This window comes from Oncorhynchus nerka, linkage group LG9b (genome assembly GCF_034236695.1).
Source record: "Oncorhynchus nerka isolate Pitt River linkage group LG9b, Oner_Uvic_2.0, whole genome shotgun sequence".
Taxonomy (NCBI): Eukaryota; Metazoa; Chordata; class Actinopteri; order Salmoniformes; family Salmonidae; genus Oncorhynchus; species Oncorhynchus nerka.
The window spans coordinates 35,078,494-35,103,493 of record NC_088424.1 but is presented as its reverse complement, the minus strand read 5'-3'; the positions used below and the strand labels follow the sequence as shown (position 1 = coordinate 35,103,493).

The 25,000-nt window shown below is 44.4% G+C and overlaps 1 protein-coding gene across 2 annotated transcripts in view; it reads right to left on the bottom strand.

Moving 5' to 3' along the window:
• The window catches only part of LOC115114713 (ephrin type-A receptor 3-like), a 229,942-nt gene that overhangs the window by 53,805 nt on the left and 151,137 nt on the right, over positions 1 to 25,000 (bottom strand). The gene's annotated exons all lie outside the window — the stretch shown is intronic.

Genomic DNA, 25,000 nt, shown 5'->3' with positions numbered 1-25,000 from the left:
ACAGCTAAAACATTGAAAACATTGTAAAGAAGTTTAGGGCTCTTCCTTTCTGTTAGTATTTCATGACAATAACAATCAAAGACAAAAAGGAGGGAAGAAGGGTCAGAAAGAGAGAAAGAGAAGAGAAAGAGAAGTAGACAAAAGACAAAAATGCTCTAGAAAATCATGCTGTTGTTACAGTGTAAACTCCAGTCTGACCTGTGTCTCTGTTAGCAGGTGTGTGAAGCAGACAGACATACAGACAGACAGACGGACAGACATACAGACAGACAGACAGACAGCCAGACGGACAGACAGGCAGGCGGGCGGACGGACAGACATACAGACGGACAGACAGGCAGGCGGGCGGGCGGGCGGACGGACGGGCGGGCGGACGGACGGACAGACATACAGACAGACGGACAGACGGACAGAAGGGCAGGCGGGCGGGCGGACAGACGGGCGGGCGGACGGACAGACAGACAGACGGACAGACGGACAAACAGGCGGGCGGACAGACAGACAGACGGGTGGGCGGGCGGGCGGGCGGACGGACAGACATACAGACAGACAGACGGACAGGCGGGCGGACGGACGGACAGACATACAGACAGACGGACAGACGGACAGACAGGCAGGCGGGCGGGCGGGCGGACGGACCGACAGACATACAGACAGCCAGAAGGACAGACAGGCAGGCGGGCGGGCGGGCGGACGGACAGACATACAGACGGACAGACAGGCAGGCGGGCGGACGGACGGACAGACATACAGACAGACGGACAGACGGACAGACAGGCAGGCGGGCGGGCGGGCGGACGGACCGACAGACATACAGACAGCCAGACGGACAGACAGGCAGGCGGGCGGGCGGGCGGACGGACAGACATACAGACGGACAGACAGGCAGGCGGGCGGGCGGGCGGACGGACGGGCGGGCGGACGGACGGACAGACATACAGACAGACGGACAGACGGACAGAAGGGCAGGCGGGCGGGCAGACGGACGGGCGGGCGGACGGACAGACAGACAGACAGACAGACAGACAGACAGACGGACAAACAGGCGGGCGGGCGGACAGACAGACAGACAGACAGACAGGCGGGCGGGCGGGCGGACGGACGGACAGACAGACAGACAGAAGGGCGGGCGGGCGGGCGGACGGACGGACAGACAGACAGACGGACGGACAGACGGGCGGGCGGGCGGGCGGACAGACAGACAGACAGACAGACAGACAGACAGACAGACAGACAGACAGACAGACAGACAGACAGACAGACAGACGGGCGGGCGGGCGGACGGACAGACGGACAGACAGGCAGGCAGGCAGTCTCTCTCCACAGGAGGTGTATGGTGAGCTGTGACCTGGTGGTCCAGACTGTACTCACCAAACTAATCTCCCCTGTGACACCCAGACACAGCCCCTATCTCCCTGGGACACTGCCTGTTGCCTTCAACTGCCTTGACTAATCCTTCTGACACACATAAAGGTACGGACGCGCACACGCACACGCACACACACACACACACACATATGCAAGTGTACACACACACACCTCAGTAATCATTAGTATGGATGAGAGAGTGTGTCGAGAGGAGATCAGACAATCTGTAATCACATCGCCTGTGTGACATACTGTACTGCTAATAGGATGGACCTGTGAACATGGTTTCTCGCTCTCTCTATCCCTTTGTCTCTCGCTCTCGCCATCTTTCTCCCTCCCCCTTCTTTTGCTCTCCCTCCCACTCATAATCAGTGGGAGTGGGTCCTTAATGGGAATGTTAATCAGAGACTAACACACAGAGAGAGAGAGAGAGAGAGAGAGACACACAAATACACAGAGAGACACACACAAACAGACACATACACTCACTCACTCACTCACTCACTCACTCACTCACTCACTCACTCACTCACTCACTCACTCACTCACTCACTCACTCACTCACTCACTCACTCACTCACTCACTCACTCACTCACACACACACACACACACACACACACACACACACACACACACACACACACACACACACACACACTCACACACACATCCGCTGTGTCTCATCATCACTCACAATAACAGATATCCCATTTAATATCAAGCTATTAGACTAAATGTAATTAAGATGAATTAGAAGCAATGTCATGCCCAAACTAAGCTTGAAAACACCATCTGATAAACATTATATTTCTATAATATTTAGTCATTTAAACTGCATAACTCTGGGTTTCTATATTTCTTAATTCCATTCTTTTACTTTTAGATTTGTGTGTATTGTTGTGTATTGTTAGATATCCCTTCTTCCTTCTCTCTCCCCTCCCGTCCTTTTCTATCCCTTCATCCTTCTCTCTCCCCTCCCTTCCTTCTCTCTCCCTTCTTCCTCCCCTCCTTCCTTCTACCTCTCTCTTTCCTTCTCTCTCTCCTCCCTTCCTTCTCTCTCCCTTCTTCCTTCTTTCTCCCCTCCTTCCTTCTACCTCTCTTTCCTTCTCTCTCCCCTCCCTTGCTTCTCTCTCCCTTTTTCCTTCTCTCTCCCCTCCCGTCCTTCTCTATCCCTTCATCCTTCTCTCTCCCCTCCCTTCCTTCTCTCTCCCTTCTTCCTTCTTTCTCCCCTCCTTCCTACTACCTCTCTCTTGCCTTATTTCTCCCCTCCCTTCTGTCTCCCTTCTTCCTTCTCTCTCCCCTCGCTTCCTTCTCTTTCCCTTCTTCCTTCTCTCTCCCCTCCCGTCCTTCTCTATCCCTTCATCCTTCTCTCTCCCCTCCCTTCCTTCTCTCTCCCTTCTTCCTTCTTTCTCCCCTCCTTCCTACTACCTCTCTCTTGCCTTCTTTCTCCCCTCCCTTCTCTCTCCCTTCTTCCTTCTCTCTCCCCTCGCTTCCTTCTCTCTCCCTTCTTCCTTCTCTCTCCCCTCCCGTCCTTCTCTATCCCTTCATCCTTCTCTCTCCCCTCCCGTCCTTCTCTCTCCCTTCTCCCTTCTTTCTCCCCTCCTTCCTTCTACCTCTCTATTTCCTTCTATCTCCCCTCTCCCACCATCTATCTCCCCTCTCCCATTCTCTCCCTCTCTCTACTTCCTCTCCTATCCCCATCCCTTGTTCCTTCTCCCTCCCACATTCATTATCTCTCCATTTCTCTCCTTCCTCTCCTCTCCCCATCTCTCTCTTCTTCTCCCTCCCTCCTTCCTTCTCTCTCCCCCTCTCTTTCCCTCATTCTCTGCTTTCTCCCTACTTCCTTCCTTTTCTCTCCCATCTTTGTCTCTCTCCCTCTCCCTCCCTCCTTCCTTCTCTCTCCCCTTTCCCGCCATCTCCTTCCTTCCCTCTCCTCCCTTCCTTCTCTCTCCCTCCCGCCATCTGGCATCCAGCCAAAAACTCTCCTGACCGCTTTAGAAAAAGATTGACTATGCCAGAGGTAATTATTAGGAAGGGGGAATTATTAACAATAGAGTTATGGTATATAAATCTGTCTGTGTTTCATTAAAACATGTTTTGAAACATTAACTTAATACCAATTCATTAGACTAAGTGGAGAGCCAGACAAGACGAGGGGCAGAGGAGAGGAGAGGGGAAGTATGAGCATAGAGGAGAAGAGAGAGACAAGGGAAAGCATGTTTAGTGGAGGGGTGACCTGTTTTCATCATCAGTGAGGAAAGTGTGTTTTCATGTCTAATAAACTAAACTACACACCACAGTGTGAGTGGGTCACAAACTCAGGGCAAGAAAACGCACCATGGGTTTGGTGAGAGTGTGTTACGACCAATGATCCCTCTAAGCTGAGTGTGGGGTGCGAGCACAGCTCCCCGGGACTGCCATTCAGAAGAAATATCAGCCTGCACAGAGAAGCACAAGATTGAACTTCACTCAATTCTAGAGTTTTCCACCTTAATTAACACTATCAACTTTTCCCTTTGTGGGAATTGTGATCAAATCAACACAATAGTAGCCTCTTTCAATGTAACATACCAAAACAAACTATGCAAACGATTTTGTTGTAGGCAGAACGCAACGGAGTAGGATACTATTGCATTGATATGCACGATTCATCCTGTACTCTACACAGACTGTTGCAGCATAACCAATCAGAGCTGCAGTAGGCCTATATGCAAATAGACCATTGCCATATATGGATCTGTGCAATTCACTTTGAACTGGACTTTGTTTACAGCATGAGTGGTCGTGATTATTATGAGCTTGTTCTCAGATCAAAGCGAGAGCTGCATGTAGCCACGTGTCCACATTTGTTCATATCCAAGAGCACAAAACATGTGTTTAATTCTCAAATCACTAAGATGTCAGATCAACACACACGCACGTGCACACACACACACACACTTTCCTCCCATCTTTATAGGCTATAGTTAGTCCTTTTAGAACATCTGGGCAAGGTATCATTATGATACCAGCGACTGCTAGCTTGTTTGTGAGCTAGTTAGTTCGTAGGGTTTTTGCAGACAAAGCAGTATCATATAGCCCAAAGCTCACCCATATTGGTTCAAAGAGCTGCAAGCTGCCAGCAAATACACACACACACACACACACACGCACAAAGACATGCACAGACATTTAGCAGCTGCCCCTTTAGAAGGCTTTTGAATGGCCACTCCAAAACAGACTCTTCTGGCTCATAATCATCATTAGTGCTATTACACAAAAAACTGCCTGGTGCTAACCTTTCTGCCTGCCACAGACCTCTCTCTCTCTCTCTGTGTGTGTGTTTGTCACTAACCTCTCCTCAAAACACAGTTTCTCCAGCCAGCAAACTAGACCAGAGTCTTCTGGCATTGAGAACACCTACGAGCCAGGAAACTGCTTGTGGAAGGCACACAATGGCTACCATTCACCTCCCAACAAACAGGACTTGGCATTTTCTGGCATAGAGGACCAGGAAACTGCCTGTGTGGGGAGAATTCTGGCACAAAATGGCTGCTGGGGTATGCATCTCCCAGGTGGGTGGTGGATGAGCTGAGCTGAAAAATTATAAACTCCCTCCAATGAGAAGCCTTTCATCTGTGCTTCAATTACCTTCTCCCTCTCGCTTTCTCCTCCTTCACTTTCATCTCTCTCTCTTTGTTTACCATCTGTTCTAGTTTCCTTTTCTACTTCCTACACGGTCTCAGGGATACTGGAGTGATGGAGGTAGATATGTATAGGGGTAAGGTGACAGGGATACTGGAGTGATAGAGGTAGATATGTATAGGGGTAAGGAGACAGGGATACTGGAGTGATAGAGGTAGATATGTATAGGGGTAAGGTGACAGGGATACTGGAGTGATAGAGGTAGATATGTATAGGGGTAAGCTGACAGGGATACTGGAGTGATAGAGGTAGATATGTATAGGGGTAAGGTGACAGGGATACTGGAGTGATAGAGGTAGATATGTATAGGGGTAAGGTGACAGGGATACTGGAGTGATAGAGGTAGATATGTATAGGGGTAAGGTGACAGGGACACTGGAGTGATAGAGGTAGATATGTATAGGGGTAAGGTGACAGGGATACTGGAGTGATAGAGGTAGATATGTATAGGGGTAAGGTGACAGGGATACTGGAGTGATAGAGGTAGATATGTATAGGGGTAAGGTGACAGGGATACTGGAGTGATAGAGGTAGATATGTATAGGGGTAAGGTGACAGGGACACTGGAGTGATAGAGGTAGATATGTATAGGGGTAAGGAGACAGGGATACTGGAGTGATAGAGGTAGATATGTATAGGGGTAAGGTGACAGGGACACTGGAGTGATAGAGGTAGATATGTATAGGGATAAGGTGACAGGGATAATAGAGTTATGGAGGTAGATATGTATAGGGGTAAGGTGACAGGGATACTGGAGTGATAGAGGTAGATATGTATAGGGGTAAGGTGACAGGGATACTGGAGTGATAGAGGTAGATATGTATAGGGGTAAGGTGACAGGGATACTGGAGTGATAGAGGTAGATATGTATAGGGGTAAGGTGACAGGGACACTGGAGTGATAGAGGTAGATATGTATAGGGGTAAGGTGACAGGGATACTGGAGTGATAGAGGTAGATATGTATAGGGGTAAGGTGACAGGGATACTGGAGTGATAGAGGTAGATATGTATAGGGGTAAGGTGACAGGGATACTGGAGTGATAGAGGTAGATATGTATAGGGGTAAGGTGACAGGGACACTGGAGTGATAGAGGTAGATATGTATAGGGGTAAGGAGACAGGGATACTGGAGTGATAGAGGTAGATATGTATAGGGGTAAGGTGACAGGGACACTGGAGTGATAGAGGTAGATATGTATAGGGATAAGGTGACAGGGATAATAGAGTTATGGAGGTAGATATGTATAGGGGTAAGGTGACAGGGATACTGGAGTGATAGAGGTAGATATGTATAGGGGTAAGGTGACAGGGACACTGGAGTGATAGAGGTAGATATGTATAGGGGTAAGGTGACAGGGATACTAGAGTTATGGAGGTAGATATGTATAGGGGTAAGGTGACAGGGATACTGGAGTGATAGAGGTAGATATGTATAGGGGTAAGGTGACAGAGATACTGGAGTGATAGAGGTAGATATGTATAGGGGTAAGGAGACAGGGATACTTGAGTGATAGAGGTAGATATGTATAGGGGTAAGGAGACAGAGATACTGGAGTGATAGAGGTAGATATGTATAGGGGTAAGGTGACAGGGATACTGGAGTGATAGAGGTAGATATGTATAGGGGTAAGGTGACAGGGATACTAGAGTTATGGAGGTAGATATGTATAGGGGTAAGGTGACAGGGATACTGGAGTGATAGAGGTAGATATGTATAGGGGTAAGGTGACAGAGATACTGGAGTGATAGAGGTAGATATGTATAGGGGTAAGGAGACAGGGATACTGGAGTGATAGAGGTAGATATGTATAGGGGTAAGGAGACAGAGATACTGGAGTGATAGAGGTAGATATGTATAGGGGTAAGGTGACAGGGATACTGGAGTGATAGAGGTAGATATGTATAGGGGTAAGGTGACAGAGATACTGGAGTGATAGAGGTAGATATGTATAGGTGTACGGAGACTAGACATCAGGATATATGATAAACAGAGTAGCAGCAGTGTATAGGATGATTGTGTGTGAGTGTGTGTGCGTGTGTGTAGAGTCAATATAAATGTGTTTGCATCGTATGTGTGTGTTGGAGTGCCAGTATGCGTGAGTGTGTAGAGTCCTGTGAGTGTGAATAGAAAATACAAATATAACTAAAAGGGTCAACTCAGATAGTCTGTGTAGCCATTTTGTTAGCTGTTTAGCAGTCTTATGGCTCGGGGATAGACGCTGTTTAGTAGCCTGTTGGTGTCAGACTTGATGCACCGGTACCTCTTGATGTGCGGAAGCAGAGGGAACAGTCTATGGCTTGGGTGGCTGGCATCTTTAACAATTTTCTGGGTCTTCCTTTCACACCACCTGATATAGAGGTCCTGGATGGCAGGGAGATGGCCCCAGTGATGTACTGGGGTGTCTGCACCACCCTCTGTAGCGCCATGAAAAGGAAAAGCTGGGGAGAAGCTGGGGAGGCTTGGGCGAGTAGCTGCGGGGGGGGCGGAGCTGTTGGCCGAGGTTGGAGTAGCCAGGAGGAAGGCATGGCCAGCCGTTGAGAAATGCTTGATGGTGGTGCTGTTGCCATACCAAGCCTTCTTCACGACTGTGTGCATATGAGTGGACCATTTTAAGTCCTTAGCGTTTTGGACACGAGGAACTTAAAGCTCTCGACCCGCTCCACTGCAGCCCCGTCGATGTGGATGGGGGCGTGTTCGCCCTGTTTCCTATACTTCACCATCAGCTCCTTGGTCTTACTGACATTGGGGGAGAGATTGTTGTCCCAGCAACACACTGCCAGGTCACTGACATCCTCCCTGTAGGCTGTCTCATCGTCGCTGGTGATCAGGCCGTTGAGTCGTAAGCAAACTTGATGATGGTGTTGGAGTCGTGTGTGGCCATGCAATCGTGGATGAACAGGGAGTACACGAGGGAACTAAGCACACACCCCTGTGGGTCCCCCTTGTTGAGGGTCCCCCGTGTTGAGGGTCAGTGTAGCGGAGGTGATGTTGCTTTCCCTCACCACGTGGGGTAGGCCTCTCAGGAAGTGCAGGATGCAGTTGCAAAGAGAGGTTTTTCAGTCCCAGGGTCCTAAGCTTGGTGACGAGCTTGGAGAGGACAATGTTGCTGAACGCTGAGCTGTAGTCAACGAACAGCATTTTCACATAGGTATTCTAAGTGACAGTGTTCAGATTGTTCTCTTCTCGTTGCTTCCTTTCTGTCATTAACTTTGAAGAATAACCTAAGGCCTTGTAACAGATGCTGATGTCTTAAAAGAGCCTCCTCAAACACACACACACCCACACCAGATGCTATTATGTAGATAATGCCTGCCTTGACAGAGACACCTCACTTCCACTATTAGACAGACTAAAAAGTGTTCCTCCCAAATATATCCATTACAAACACATTTCACCCCCCCTCCACTCTCCATCTCTCTCTTTTTCAAAAAGCAGGTCAATACCTCTCTCACTCTCAATCCTTTTGCAAGAGAGACATTAAAAGAAAGTCAGATGAAAATCATCTAAAAGGGCCAAAGACTTCATGTCTTTTACTCAAGCTATCCTTTCTAAAGAGAGAGAGAGAGAGAGAGAGAGAGAGAGAGAGAGAAAGGAAGGAAGGATGCTGAATAGGCTTTCAGATGCTAATTTACCTGTCACCTCCAGACATAGACTAAGACTTCCTGTTCCCCTTCTCGCTCGTGAGTTATTCAGGGTGTCCTTGTCCAATCAGGTTAGTGCTAGAGGAGGTTAGATTGATAAGTTTGACTGTTGATTGGAGTTAATGTACAAATCCTTTCATCCAAAAACACCTTGAGAAGTATCTCTCATGGCTCCTGCAGCAGATATAACTTCTCTGAGACATTATACAGTCTAAAAACCACACAACTTTTAAACAGATGACCTAGCCCTCTTAATAAAAACACAAACAAACAACTATCGAAAATGACGGGGATCTGGCATCCGACCAAAGCCTGGGGTGTCGTTTGGCTCTTCACAACTCTTTAAGTAAGAGAGGCATGGTGGCAAGAGACAATCAGAAGTAGGGAAAGGGTAGGCACCACACACACCAACACACACACACACACACACACACACACACACACACACACACACACACACACACACACACACACACACACACACACCAACACAGACACACACACCAACGCCAACACACACCAACAGAAACACACAAACCGACACACACAAACACAATACCGACACATACGCACACGCTAGAGAACTGACGACTTGTAACAACTTCTCTAACAACTTCTGAGGGAACAGAAAAACACAAATGGGGGAACGGTTTGACGAGCGTACACCATCTGCTGATTCCATCACATGCCAGTCGCTCGCATTGTTCCTACCTGCCAGCCTGCCAACTAGCCCGCAGAAAAGCCCTTGCAGTAAAAAATGCTACACACACACACACACAAACACACACGCACGCACGCACGCACGCACACACACGCACGCACGCACGCACGCACGCACGCACGCACGCACGCACGCACACACACACACACACACACACACACACACACACACACACACACAGCAATAACTACACACACTCTCCGCATAACTGTGGTGCTGTGTCTGAGGGGGGTTGGGTGTTTTTCATGTTTTCCCCCTGCAGGAACAATGGACAGACGCCACTTTATTTAACGGGAACAGAAAAGAACATAACATACCACAAATCACAGTTTTTACGAGCCATATTACTAAGATATCACCCGCCTCCCTGCCAACACAGACCGAGGGGGAGTAGGGCGTATGGTGTGTGTGTGCGTGCATGCGTGAATGTGTAAGTTAGTGTGTGTGTGGACATTAGGGTGTCTCTCTCCATGTTTCTCTCTCTCTCTCCCTCTTTCTCTCTGATGCTAGGATGAATCAGTGTCACTCCGTTTTGCTGTAATGAAAGCTGTAGAGCAGTGAGAAATAGAGAAGAAAAGGAGGACAGACTGAAAAGATAACACAAAGAAAGAGGAAGAAAATAGAGGGAAAGAATAATGAGATAAGCATGGAAATGTTGAATAGACACTGGGGTAGGGAGTGGAATAAAGATTGATATAGGCAGAGCGAAGATGGTATAGAAAAATGAAAATGAAAGAGAGAGAGAGGGAGAGAAGAATCTGAGAGAAAGAGAGAGAGAGAGAGAGAGAGATGCATTATGATTGGCTATCACTGCTGATTTCAGATTCTGTATGATTCTTCAAAAACCAGCCTGCCGGTTTTCAATACACCACCCTATTGCACCTTCCAGTGCAATCTCCCTCCCTCCCTCCCTCCCTCCCTCCCTCCCTCCTTCCTTCACTCAATGTTTCTTGCCCTCTCTCACTAGAAAAATGTATATTATCCCCAATGGTCCCATATACTCTCATATCTTCTTTCTCACTCTACTTCTCTCTTCTCCCTTCATCATCCTCTCTCTCCTCCCTGTTCTCTCTCAGCTTCTTTTCTCACTCTATTTCTCTCTTCTCCCTCCATCACCCTCTCTCTCCTCCCTGTTGTCTCTGTATTCTGGACATCTCTATTTCTCCTTTCCCTTCTTGTCTCTCAAGTGCTGTCTTTGATCTCATTCAATCTGCAGTCAAACACACACACAATCCTGTTTCGAGGTTCTCTATTAGAAAGCACTAATCAACCCCCAGCCCTGCCTCCATCCCCCTATCCAAGCCATGGCAGAATGAAAGGAAGGAAAGAGTGGGAGGAGAGAGAAGAGGTTCATGGCTAGGAGGGATGAAGCTCATGTCAAAGTTACATCAAAAGTTGGATGTTTGAGTGGCATCAGGGAGAATTTTAGCTAACCCTAGCCCCTTTCCTAAATTGTAAGGGAAACTTCAGTGCTAGACACTATTTGGGGTGTTCTTCCAGTCTCACTACATAATTATGAGTGATGACGTGTTTCAGACATAATTATGGACTATGGCTGTATTTAAAAAAAAATTGCACCAGAAGAGTTCAACCAATGCCGTCATTGGTTGATTGAGTCTGATGTCTGATAAAAAAATTATTGGAGTCATGTTTTTTAGCAATTATTGTGGCCTTTGTGTTTCGCCGATTGCACGATCCCACTAGCAGCAAGTAGATATGGTTGTCCTTGTTCAAATAGAACCATTGGACTATCTGCCAGAACATTGAAGGATAGCTTGGTTGACTCATTTCCCCTGGCTTTGTAAAGACTACAGTTTGACGGGAGCCCTACTTCCTTGTTCCTACCCTATTAAGCAAGCTTTTCAAAACGGGGGGTAGTACTAGTTTACAGGTACATAGAAGTTATGTTACCATGCACTGTCTATCCAAGAAAATTAATTAGCTTCAATGGCAGCTTCTGATGATTCCTCATTCCAAGAAGAGCTGGACGATGATTTTTTTTTTAATGTTCTTTTACATAGGAACATACACCCCTATTCATTTGAGCCAGAATACACTGAAGAGCAGTTGAAACAGTGACAGAAATAACTGTGAGACTAGCAAGCAGCGGAAGCAGCCTAGACCATCTGGGCTGGACCAGGACTCAGGGCAAATTACAAACAAGTAAGTTGTTTTGCTATCTGTAGCTAGCTAGCAATAAAAGCTCTCTTTTTACTCGAGGCAGTGTTGTTCAGTACAATACAATTTGGTGATCGATTTGGCCATATCAAGGCTTGCTAGTACCATTACAAGGCAAGCTAAAACCAAGTTTAGTTAGCTAGCTAGCTGTGTATTTAATACACCTAAAATGTACTGTAGTATAACGTTATAGCTAGCAAGCTAACTAGCCTAGCTAGCCTCAATGTCTCTCATTATGAGCAAAACTGAAGAAATGTTGTGATGATAATGGTGTAGAGTAAAGGAATGACTTTGGGTTTATGACTCATATTAGTCTTGGAGTTACTATACTTGTGATATAGCTAGCTAGGTATCGAACGTGTGTCTGCGACATGTCTCATTCTACACCATGCTGTTACAGTAGGAATACAGACAGTACACAATGACTACCCATGAATGTGTAATAGCATTTTTGACTCTCTCACACATTAAATACTGCTTGGACACAAAAAAGTTGATTACTCTCAAGGGGAGATGTGAAAGGTCCCATAACAACAATCTCCCCTTGTATCAAAGTGACTCCGAACACCTCACTGCACCACCAAAACACACCATATGCAGTTATGCAGTTATTCCTTTTGTAGAACTGTAGCAGTTATTATAAGCGTAAGTTGCATATTCTTTTTTCTTCTGTATATATGTCACACAATGCCATAACTGTTACTGCTTACTGCTGTGTAAACTCACCTCAGTCTCCAGAGCAAATAAACTTCATCTTGAATACAATCGATGTCTACTTATTAGCTTTATTGATAGACTAATCTACTGTTTTATTGAAACATGCTACTTGCCAACAATTTAGCGTTTAAATGATACACAAAGTTCCTGCATTATTTGTTTTAGCAGTAAGACTGAAGCTAGTTTATCCCAAAACATTTAAAGAAAATCAAAATGAATTAACGCAGGAAATTAAGTAAACACTTTATTGGTATCGGATGCAGCAGGAATAATTGAGTAACTTGTCAGTACACTTTAAAAATATATTATATTAAACACCGTTATATATTCTGTATACAGTTGAAGCCAGAAGTTTACATACACCTAAGCAAATACATTTAAACTCAGTTTTTCAGAATTCCTAACATTTAGTCCGAGTAAAAATTCCCTGTCTTAGGTCAGTTAGGATCACCACTTTATTTTAAGAATGTGAAATGTCAGAATAATAGTAGAGAGAAGGATTTCATTCAGCTTTAATTTCTTTCATCACATTCCCAGTGGGTCAGAAGTTCAGATACACTCAATTAGTATTTGGTAGCATTGCCTTTAAATTAATTTGGGTCAAACGTTTTTGGGTAGCCTTCGACAAGCTTCCCATAATAAATTGGGTGAATTTTGTCCCATTCCTCCTGACAGAGCTGGTGTAACTGAGTCAGGTTTCTAGTCTTCCTTGCTAGCTCACACTTTTTCAGTTCTGCCCACAAATCTTCTATGGGATTGAGGTCAGGGCTTTGTGATGGCCACTCCAATACCTTGACTTTGTTGTCCTTCAATCATTTTGCCACAACTTTGGAAGTATGCTTGGGGTCATTGTCCACATGGAAGACCCATTTGCGACCTATCTAAAACATCCTGACTGAAGTCTTGAGATGTTGCTTCAATATATCCACATAATTTTCCTCTCTCATGATGCCATCTATTTTGTGAAGTGCACCAGTCCCTCCTGCAGCAAAGCACCCCCACACCTTGATGCTGCCACCCCCATGCTTCACGGTTGGTACGGTGTTCTTTGGCTTGCAAGCTTCCCCCTTTTCCCTCCAAACATAACGATGGTCATTATGGCCAAACAGTTCTACTTTTGTTTCATCAGACCAGAGGACATTTCAACAAAAAGTACGATCTTTGGCCCCATTTGCAGTTGCAAACCGTAGTCTGGCTTTCTTTTATGGCGGTTTTGGAGCAGTGGCTTCTTCCTTGCTGAGCGGCCTTTCAGGTTATGTCGATATAGGACTCGTTTTACTGTGGATATAGATACTTTTGTACCTGTTTCCTCCAGCATCTTCACAAGGTCCTTTGCTGTTGTTCTGGGATTGATTTGCAGTTTTCGCACCAAAGTACGTTCATCTCTAGGAGACAGAATGCGTCTCCTTCCTGAGCGGTATGACGGCTGCGTGGTCCCATGGTGTTTATTGTTACATACTATTGTTTGTACACATGAACGTGGTACCTTCAGGCATTCAGAAATTGCTCCCAAGGATGAACCAGACTTGTGGAGGTCTACATTTTTCATCTGAAGTCTTGACTGATTTCTTTTGATTTTCCCATTATGTCAAGCAAAGAGGCACTGAGTTTGAAGGTAGGGCGTTGAAATACAGCCACAGGTACACCTCCAATTGACTCAAATGATGTCAATTAGCCTATCAGAAGCTTCTAAAGCCATGACATCATTCCCTTGAATATTCCAACTGTTTTAAGGCACAGTCAACTTAGTGAGTGTAAACTTCTGACCAACTGGAATTGTGATACAGTGAATTATAAATTAAATAATCTGTGTGTAAACAATTGTTGGAAAAATTTGTTGTGTCAAGCACAAAGTAGATGTCCTAACTGACTTGCCAAGACTATAGTTTGTTAACAAGACATTTTTGGAGTGGTTGAAAAATGAGTTTTAATGACTCCAACCTAAGTGCTTATAAACTTTCGACTTAAACTCTATATACAGTACCAGTCAGAAGTTTGGACAACCTACTCATTCAAGGGTCTTTCTTTATTTTTACTATTTTCTACATTGTAGAATAATAGTGAAAACATCAAAACTATGAAATAACACATATGGAATTATGTAGAAACCAAAAAAGTGTTAAACAAATAAAAATATATTTTAGATTTTTCAAACTAGCCACCCTTTGCCTTGATGACAGCTTTGCACACTCTTAGCATTCTCTCAACCAGCTTCATCTGGAATGCTTTTCCAAAAGTCTTGAAGGAGTTCAAATCAAATCAAATCGATTTGTATTTGTCACATACACATGGTTAGCAGATGTTAATGCGAGTGTAGCGAAATGCTTGTGCTTCTAGTTCCGACAATGCAGTAATAACCAACAAGCAATCTAACTAACAATTCCAAAACTACTGTCTTATACACACAAGTGTAGGGGGCTAAAGAATATGTACATAAAGATATATGAATGAGTGATGGTACAGAGCGGCATAGGCAAGATACAGTAGATGGTATCGAGTACAGTATATACATATGAGATGAGTATGTAAACAAAGTGGCATAGTTAAAGTGGCTAGTGATACATGTATTACATAAAGATGCAGTAGATGATATAGAGTACAGTATATACGTGTACATATGAGATTAATAATGTAGGGTATGTAATTCCCATTATTAAAGTGGCTGGAGTTGAGTCAGTGTGTTGGCAGCAGCCACTCAATGTTAGTGGTGGCTGTTTAACAGTCTGATGGCCTTGAGATAGAAGCTGTTTTTCAGTCTCTTGGTCCCAGCTTTGATGCACCTGTACTGACCTCGCCTTCTGGATGATAGCGGGGTGAACAGGCAGTGGCTCGGGTGGTTGTTGTCCTTGATGATCTTTATGGCCTTCCTGTAACATCGGGTGGTGTAGGTGTCCTGGAGGGCAGGTAGTTTGCCCCCGGTGATGCGTTGTGCAGACCTCACTACCCTCTGGAGAGCCTTACGGTTGTGGGCGGACCAGTTGCCGTACCAGTCGGTGATACAGCCCGCCAGGATGCTCTCGATTGTGCATCTGTAGAAGTTTGTGAGTGCTTTTGGTGACAAGCCAAATTTCTTCAGCCTCCTGAGGTTGAAGAGGCGCTGCTGCGCCTTCTTCACGATGCTGTCTGTGTGGGTGGACCAATTCAGTTTGTCTGTGATGTGTATGCCGAGGAACTTAAAACATGCTACCCTCTCCACTACTGTTCCATCGATGTGGATAGGGGGGTGTTCCCTGTTTCCTGAAGTCCACAATCATCTCCTTAGTTTTGTTGACGTTGAGTGTGAGGTTATTTTCCTGACACCACACTCCGAGGACCCTCACCTCCTCCCTGTAGGCCGTCTCGTTGTTGTTGGTAATCAAGCCTACCACTGTTGTGTCGTCCGCAAACTTGATTATTGAGTTGGAGGCGTGCGTGGCCACGCAGTCGTGGGTGAACAGGGAGTACAGGAGAGGGCTCATGTTGAGGATCAGCGGGGTGGAGATGTTGTTGCCTACCCTCACCACCTGGGGGCGGCCCGTCAGGAAGTCCAGTACCCAGTTGCACAGGGCGGGGTCGAGACCCAGGGTCGAGCTTGGAGGGTGCTATGGTGTTAAATGCCGAGCTGTAGTCGATGAACAGCATACTCACATAGGTATTCCTCTTGTCCAGATGGGTTAGGGCAGTGTGCAATGTGGTTGAGATTGCATCGTCTGTGGACATATTTGGGCGGTAAGCAAATTGGAGTGGGTCTAGGGTGTCAGGTAGGGTGGAGGTGATATGGTCCTTGACTAGTCTCTCAAAGCACTTCATGATGACGGAAGTGAGTGCTACGGGGCGGTAGTCGTTTAGCTCAGTTACCTTAGCTTTCTTGGAAACAGGAACAATGGTGGCCCTTTTGAAGCATGTGGGAACAGCAGACTGGGATAGGGATTGATTGAATATGTCCGTAAACACACCAGCCAGCTGCTTTTCCTTCACTCTGCGGTGAACTCATCCCAAACCATCTCAATTGGGTTTAGGTCGGGTGATTGTGGAAGCCAGGTCATCTGATGCAGCACTCCATCACTCTCCTTCTTGGTCAAATAGCCCTTACACAGCCTGGAGGTGTGTTGAGTCATTGTCCTGTTTAAAAACCAAGGATAATAGGCTTTCTTGAGGACCGCCACAGTAAAGGAAGACCCAGAGTTACCTCTGCTGCAGAGGATAAGTTCATTAGAGTTACCAGCCTCAGAAATTGCAGCCCAAATAAATGCTTCACAAGAGTTCAAAGAACAGACACATCTCAACATCAACTGTTCAGAAGAGCCTGCATGACTCAGGTCTTCATGGTCAACTTGCTGCAAAGAAACCACTAAAGGACACTGCTAATAATAAGAGACTTGCTTGGGCCAAGAAACACGAGCAATGGACATTAGACCGGTGAAAATCTTTCCTTTGGTCTGATGAGTCCAAATTTGAGGTTTTTGGTTCTAATCGCCGTGTCTTTGTAAGCGGATGATATCCGCATGGATCACTAGTAACTTTAAATAATACCACTTTAATAATGTTTACATATCTTACATTACTCATCTCATATGTGTTGTGTCTCTGACTGATTAAAAACATATTTTTCTCAATTTCCGCCTGAATGACGTGCCCAAAGTAAACTGCCTGTTGCTCAGGCCCTGAAGCCAGGGTATGCTTACAATTGATACCATTGGAAAGAAAACACTTTGAAGTTTGTAGAAATGTTAATATAATAAAGGAGAATATAACACAATAGATATGGTAGGAGAAAATCCAAAGTTTGTTTGAGAGATCATGCTCTTACAATGGCAAGTATAAGGGCATACTGGAAATTAATTCCCAGGATGCAATTCCTATGGCTTCCACAGGGTGTCAGCAGTCTATGTTCAACTTTCAGGCTTGTAACTTCCAAAACGATTAAGAAATATCAGTGATTGAAGACAGGACGCACAAGCTAAAATCAGTTTCTTATTGAACATACTTCTTTCTGTAAGAAATATTATAGTTTGAATACATTTTAGGGTATCTAAGGAGTAAATATAAATGTTTTTGACATGTTGAAAAAAGTTTAGGGGCAGATTTTCGGATTCCTTTCTCTGAATGTGAGTGGATTACTCAAATCGATGGCGCCAACTAAACTGACTTTTTGGGATATAAAGGATTTTATCTAACAAAATGACACTACATGTTATAGCTGAATGACAAATCACAGGAAGATTTTTAAAAAGTAAGTAAATATTTAATCGCTACTTGTGAATTTATGAAACCTGTGCCGGTGGAAAACTATTTTGGTGTGGGGCGCCGTCCTTAAACAATCACATGGCATGTTTTCGCTGCAATAACTACTGTAAATCGGACAGTTTAGTTAGATTAACAAGAATTCAAGCTTTCAACTGATATAAGACACTTATGTTCCTAAACGTTTAATATACATAATTTTTATGATTATTTATTTGAATTTTGCGCCCTCCAGTTACGCTAGTGGGACGCCTAGACCTATTATATGACATGCTATTTTATAAATTGATTAACCTGTTTGGGGTAGGGGGCAGCATTTTCACTTTTGGATAAATAGCATGCCCAAACTGAACTGCCTCCTTCTCTGTCCCAGATCCTAAAATATGCATATTATTATTAGTATTGGATAGAAAACACTCTGAAGTTTCTAAAACAGTTTGAATCATGTCTGTGAGTTTAATAACATAACTTATTTAGCAGGCGAAACCCAGAGGACAAATCATTCCGATTTTTTATTTGAGGTCACTGTCTTTTCAATATGTTTTCATGGGGAATACAGAATTCTAATAAACTTTCCTGCAGATCCTACCGCTTCCACTGGATGTCACCAGTTTGTAGAAATTTGTTGAGGTTTTTCTTTTGTGTAATGAAGAAGTACCATAGCTCAGAACGAGAGTCACTTCATGCGTACTTTTGATAGAGGCGTGTAACCAGAAAAGTAGCGTCAGTTTGTTTTGCTCCTGTATTGAACACAGATCATCCCGTCTTCAATTTGATCGATTATATATCTTTAGAAATACCTAAAGTCGTATTACAAATGTAGTTTGAAATGTTTTGGCAAAGTTTGCAGGTAACTTTTGAGATATTTAGTAGTGAGTTGGAAGCGGTGTTTTTCTTGATCAAATGCGCCACATTTTGGATATATATCGACGGAATTAATCAAACAAAAGGACCATCTGTGATGTTTATGGGACATATAGGAGTGCCAACAAAAGAAGCTCGTCAAAGGTAAGGCATGATTCATATTTTATTTCTGCGTTTTGTCGCGCCTGCAGAGTTGAAATATGCTACTCTCTCATTGTTTACTTGTTTACTCATTTGCTATCATCAGATAATAGTATCTTATGCTTTTGCCGAAAAGCCTTTTTGAAATCTGCCATGTTGGCTGGATTCACAACGAATGTAGCTTTAATTTGCTATCTTGCATGTGTAATTTAATGAAAGTTAGATTTTTATAGAAATGTATTTGAATTTGGCGCTCTGCATTTTCCCTGGCTATTGGCCATGTGGGACGCAAGCGTCCGCCTACCACAGAGAGGTAAAACTAACGTCTGACTGATTATGTGATTGAATTAAACCATGCAACAGTTAACTATTTAATAACCTGGGGCACCACGGAAGTATTAGTTTATATAGAGCGGCTATCTCCCGAATCCACTCTTGAAGATCTTTTACATCATTAGCAATCAATTATTAATCGACACCTTATTCAGTCTCATCTGAATGTCGGAAAATTCTTGGTTATCTTCATGAACCCTGGCTAACAAGTTGAATCTGCAATACAAAAATTGGCTTAATTATTTATTTACTAAATAATCACACAGAATTACATATACACAGGATGGATCATACATCGATTACTAATCATGTCATAAAATAAAAAGTCCCTAGCGGATGGAAACCGATATGACGGCTGGTTACACAAATAATGAGGGTTGGGTTTGAATGAAAGAGTGGGAAGACTGAGGGACTACAGAGATTGGGTCTCTATCGGACCTTGAAAAGCTATGCTAACGTAAATACAGAATCTTATGCATTCTAATAACTACCCATTCGGAAAAGGAAAATGCAAGTTATATATTTGCACTGAGCTGCGCTTCGATAGATGGGTCGAAGATGGAAGACTGATTTGCCCAGAAGAGATTGCCCTTGTCTCTTGTAGAATCTGTCTGGTCGTAGTGTAGTAGGGCAGATACGTTATACCCTATCTTCTCAGGAGATTGTCTGTCCTTTCCTAGGCCACGTACGTTTACAGCTGATAACTTGACTTCTATGTATCACTTCTTCTTTATTGAAAAAGAGTTGAAAGTTCGTACCATTTTGCCATAATCAGCTTACGCTGTATTCTGGCTGGTGTAGTAGAAATTCATCCTTCCAGCGTGGTGATCGACACCTCCACGTGATTTGTTCTCATGTAAATTTCGTTATGTAGAGTGGATATTCAACCATTCACAACCACAGCTCACGCTGGGGTTTGCTTAGTCTGACATGAATTGGGTCACGGGGGCTTTTACACTGGAGAAGACAAGGGCTTGTTTCTCTCCTCTCAACCAATGTCCGTTCACTTGGACGTGGCCACTGAGTGAGCATAGTTTACTTATGAAAACAATTCTCTCATTTAGAAGCTAAAATTACATTTCATCTTTTCACAAATAGTTTCATATTTAAACATTTAAATTGCACAACAATTCCATGTGAATCTGATAACTATAATGTGTAGACTTTCCAAGGTACAATTTATGTTGTCGGATCATCAAATATAATGTCCCAGACACCAACTGATCTGACATCATATTCTTTAAGTGCCAACGGACACTTTCAACTGGTTGGATTACATAAATATTGTTATTTTCCCCATCCTTTTTATGTTACCATACTCTATGTTATCAAAGGGCTTTCCAAGAGGCCATTCTATAGAGTGGAGAGAAAAGGGGGAAAGGTATTTATGGGGCCATAAACCTCCCCCAACATCATGACATATGTTTATACTGTATCTTATACCATCTTGCCTATGCCGCTCGGTCATCGCTCATCCATATATTAATATGTACATATTCTTATTCCATCCATTTAGATTTGTGTGTACTAGGTAGTTGTGGAATTGTTAGATTACTTGTTAGGATTTCTCTACACTCGCATTAACATTTGCTAACCATATGTATTAGACCAATAAAATTTGATTTGATTTGTGTGGTTCCCACCGTGAAGCACAGAGGAGGAGGTATAAGGGCACAAGGCGAGACCCAGATGCAAACACAGGAGGCAGATGGTTAGAGTCCAAGATGTTTATTAACAATCCAAAAGGGGTCAAAACTAGTTCAGAGATCCAGAGGTACAGAATGGCAGGCTCGAGGTCAGGGTAGGCAGAATGGTCAGGCAAAGCGGGAGGACTAGTACAAGAGAATAGAAAAGCAGGAACACAGGAAAGACATTGAACATAGAAGATGAACTGGCACAGAGAGACAGGAAACACAGGGATAAATACAGAAGGGAAAATAAGCGACACCTGGAGGGGGTGGAGACAATCACAAGGACAGGTTAAACAGATCAGGTCATGACAGGATGTGTGATGGTGCTTTGCCGGTGACACTATCGGTTGATTTATTTAGAATTCAAGGGACACTTAACGAGCATGGCTACCACAGCCTTCTGCAGTGATACGCTATCCCACTTAGTGGGACTATCATTTGTTTTTCAACAGGACAATGACCCAACACACCTCCAGGCTGTGTAAGGGCTACTTGACCAAGAAGGAGAGTGCTGCATCAGATGACCTGGCCTCCACAATCACCCGACCTCAACCCAATTGAGATGGTTTGGGATGAGTTGGACCGCAGAGTGAAGGAAAAGTAGCCAACAAGTTCTCATCATATGTGGGAACTCCTTTAAGACTGTTGGAAAAGCATTCCAGGTGATGCTGGTTGAGAGGATGCCAAGAGTGTGCAAAGCTGGCATCAAGGCAAAGGGTGGCTACTTTGAAGATTCTAAAATCTAAAAAATATATTAGGATTTTTTTTAACACTTTGTTATTTCATAGTTTTGATGTCTTCACTATTATTATTCTACAATATATAAAATAGTAAATATAAAGATGAAACATTGAAATATATATATATATATATATTGAAAAAGAGCTGAAAGTTCGTACCACATATATATATATGTGCAACAGCTAGAAATATCTATACCACAATGCAATTTTGAGCATACTAGGCATTCTATATTATACCACAACATCAGTCTAACTGAATATGGGTATTGTGTTGGTTGAATATTCCAGGCAGGTTCCAGATTGTTCTTCAGCTGGTGAACCTCTTCTTAAGTTGGGTAATGGCAGCTGGTTTAGCAGGCTTTGGCGATGTTGGCAGGGTTGTTGGGTTTGGGGATCTGTGACTCGGGCTCTTTGTAGACAATTGTCTGGTCCTTTCTGCACTCCACAGCCAGGTGGACAAGCCACTCTTACATGTTTTTCACCACCCACTGCTTCGACCTCTTGCAGAAGATTTGTTTGCACTGCAAGTCTCCAGGAGAGAGACGTGAAGCTGATCGTGAGGATGTATAAAGCGTGAAGACTGATCATGAGGATGTGTAAACATACAATAACCATAGAACCACACTATGTAATCAAAACAGGCTACAGTAGACTGGTATGTGTTCTGTTACACTCAGAGTCAATAGGCATTGAGATGGGCTGTTAGAAAAGCTGTCAAACGTTTGAGGGGGTCTTGACTGATGTACAGTCTCGTCGTGTCTTGTTATTTATGAGCAGCTACAGCTGTGCTGTTGAGTAGACAAGCACTGCCAACAGTAGAGTGAATAGGCTAGAAGAGTATACTAACAGCCCCTCTCCCTCATACCAAAGAACTGACTGTAAGGGCGTGAAAAGTTTGAGGAGCACATTTCTTGCGACAGTTTAGTGTTTTTCAAGAGGGTATTGTGCTTTCATAAATACCTTTAGCTGTCCTGGCTTGTGTCAAAGTAAGATTATGTTGAGCTTGAGCTTATTCCAGGCTGAAAGCTTTCAACCAATGGGTCTACAGGCTCTGCATTAGTAAAGCTGGTGTCCCGGTTGTCGTCATCAGCAACATGAGTATTCTGTTGAACACACAGTAGTCAGGAATTAGCCAACAATTGACGACTATGTCCCCATTTACACACACTCAAACAAGGTCCTATATCCACCCCCCACCCATGTCAACAAATCATTCATACTAACCTTCACACACAATACCCACCCCTAACAGACACCAGTAACACCCCCCCTTACTAATACTTCCTTTTCTGCAATTTACACTTCAAGCCTTGCATTAACTTTCAACTAAGCCTCAACAATACAGAGAAAACTACAGGGGAAGGTGTAGCCTCCTTGTAAACACACAAATTATGACAACAACAAGACACAGCCCATGGTTATGCCTAGCTCCAGTAGATTTATTTGCTCACCATGGGGTCATGGAAAGATTTAGTAGACTTTAGAAAGCTTTTAGAAGGTGACTTACACTACTTCCTGGTGCTGAGCTCGATGTTGATGCCTCTACAGATGTTGATGGGATCAGACTCTAAATAAAACACATAGTCACACATAGTTAGTCTCTGCAATAGTTAGTTAGCTAGCTAGCTAACGGTTAGCTAACGTAACCTAACGAAGCTAACGTCACCCTGCAAAGTTACAAATCACATCACCAGATAGCAGCTTGCTAATTACACTGATAAGCTTTGCAATGTCAAGCCAGCGTATTATGAAAGCCAGCTAGCTAGATTTTGGTTTAGATAAACAAATGTAGTTTGCCAGCTAGCTAGTTAGCTAGGTAATGTTAGTTACGTTACCACAGATTGACTTGTTTTCTGCTGCTCTGATGTTGGCTGATCGGATGACTTCATCTTTGAAGTGAAGGGGAAAATCGATGGAATAGCGTCACTTTTCAATGTTCGACGACATGGCAACCCCATCAGTTGAGACTTCAGTTCCGTTTCGAAAATCCTCTGGCTGAAAGTGCTGGCTACAAATGCAGACATTTTGATATTTCTCACATCAACTGGATACACAGGCCGGTACTACGTCCTGAAATCGCCAAGAACTCTGGATATTGTGGTTCGCTTACAACCAGGAAATGTAGCTGGCCTAATTCTACTGGTGAGATGCAGAAAAGCTCGGTATTTGCGTGTAGTGAGGAAATTCAAAATTGTCATGACACATATGATATGTTAATAACATATTCATGTACATGTATAGTGAAATAGAGCATCAGTGAAATGTATCTTCAACCTAATTGTCCTAACCTGCTACGTCAATCCCGCCGACCTGCTACACAAATTCTCCTAACCTGCTATGTGAGTTCTCCTAACAGCTACGTGAGTTATCCTAACCAGCTACCTGCTACGTGAGTTCTCCTAACCTGCTACGTGAGCTCTTCCTAACCTGCTAAGCGAGTTGTCCTAACCTGCTACGTGAGTTCTCCTAACCTGCTACGTGAGTTCTCCTAACCTGCTACGCGAGTTGTCCTAACCTGCTACGCGAGTTGTCCTAACCTGCTACGTGAGTTCTCCTAACCAGCTACGTGAGTTCTCCTAACCTGCTACGTGAGTTCTCCTAACCTGCTACGTGAGTTCTCCTAACCAGCTACGTGAGTTCTCCTAACCTGCTACGCGAGTTGTCCTAACCTGCTACGTGAGTTCTCCTAACCTGCTACGTGAGTTCTCCTAACCTGCTACGTGAGTTCTCCTAACCTGCTACGTGAGTTCTCCTAACCAGCTACGTGAGTTCTCCTAACCTGCTACCTGCTACGTGATTTCTCCTAACCTGCTACGCGAGTTGTCCTAACCTGCTACGTGAGTTCTCCTAACCTGCTACGTGAGTTCTCCTAACCTGCTACGTGAGTTCTCCTAACCTGCTACGTGAGTTCTCCTAACCAGCTACGTGAGTTCTCCTAACCTGCTACCTGCTACGTGAGTTCTCCTAACCTGCTACGCGAGTTGTCCTAACCTGCTACGTGTGTTCTCCTAACCTGCTACGTGAGTTCTCCTAACCAGCTACGTGAGTTCTCCTAACCTGCTACGTGAGTTCTCCTAACCAGCTACGTGAGTTCTCCTAACCTGCTACCTGCTACGCGAGTTGTCCTAACCTGCTACGTGAGTTCTCCTAACCTGCTACGTGAGTTCTCCTAACCTGCTACGTGAGTTCTCCTAACCTGCTACGTGAGCTCTTCCTAACCTGCTACGTGAGTTCTCCTAACCTGCTACGTGAGTTCTCCTAACCTGCTACGTGAGTTCTCCTAACCAGCTACGTGAGTTCTCCTAACCTGCTACCTGCTACGTGAATTCTCCTAACTAGCTACCTGCTACGTGAGTTCTCCTAACCTGCTACCTGCTACGTGAGTTCTCCTAACCTGCTACGTGAATTCTCCTAACTAGCTACCTGCTATGTGAGTTCTCCTAACCAGCTACGTGAGTTCTCCTAACCAGCTACGTGAGTTCTCCTAACTAGCTACCAGCTACGTGAGTTCTCCTAACTAGCTACCTGCTACGTGAGTTCTCCTAACTAGCTACCAGCTACGTGAGTTCTCCTAACCAGCTACGTGAGTTCTCCTAACCAGCTACGTGAGTTCTCCTAACCAGCTACGTCAATTCTCCTAACCTGCTACGTGAGTTCTCCTAACCAGATACATGAGTTATCCTAACCTGCTGT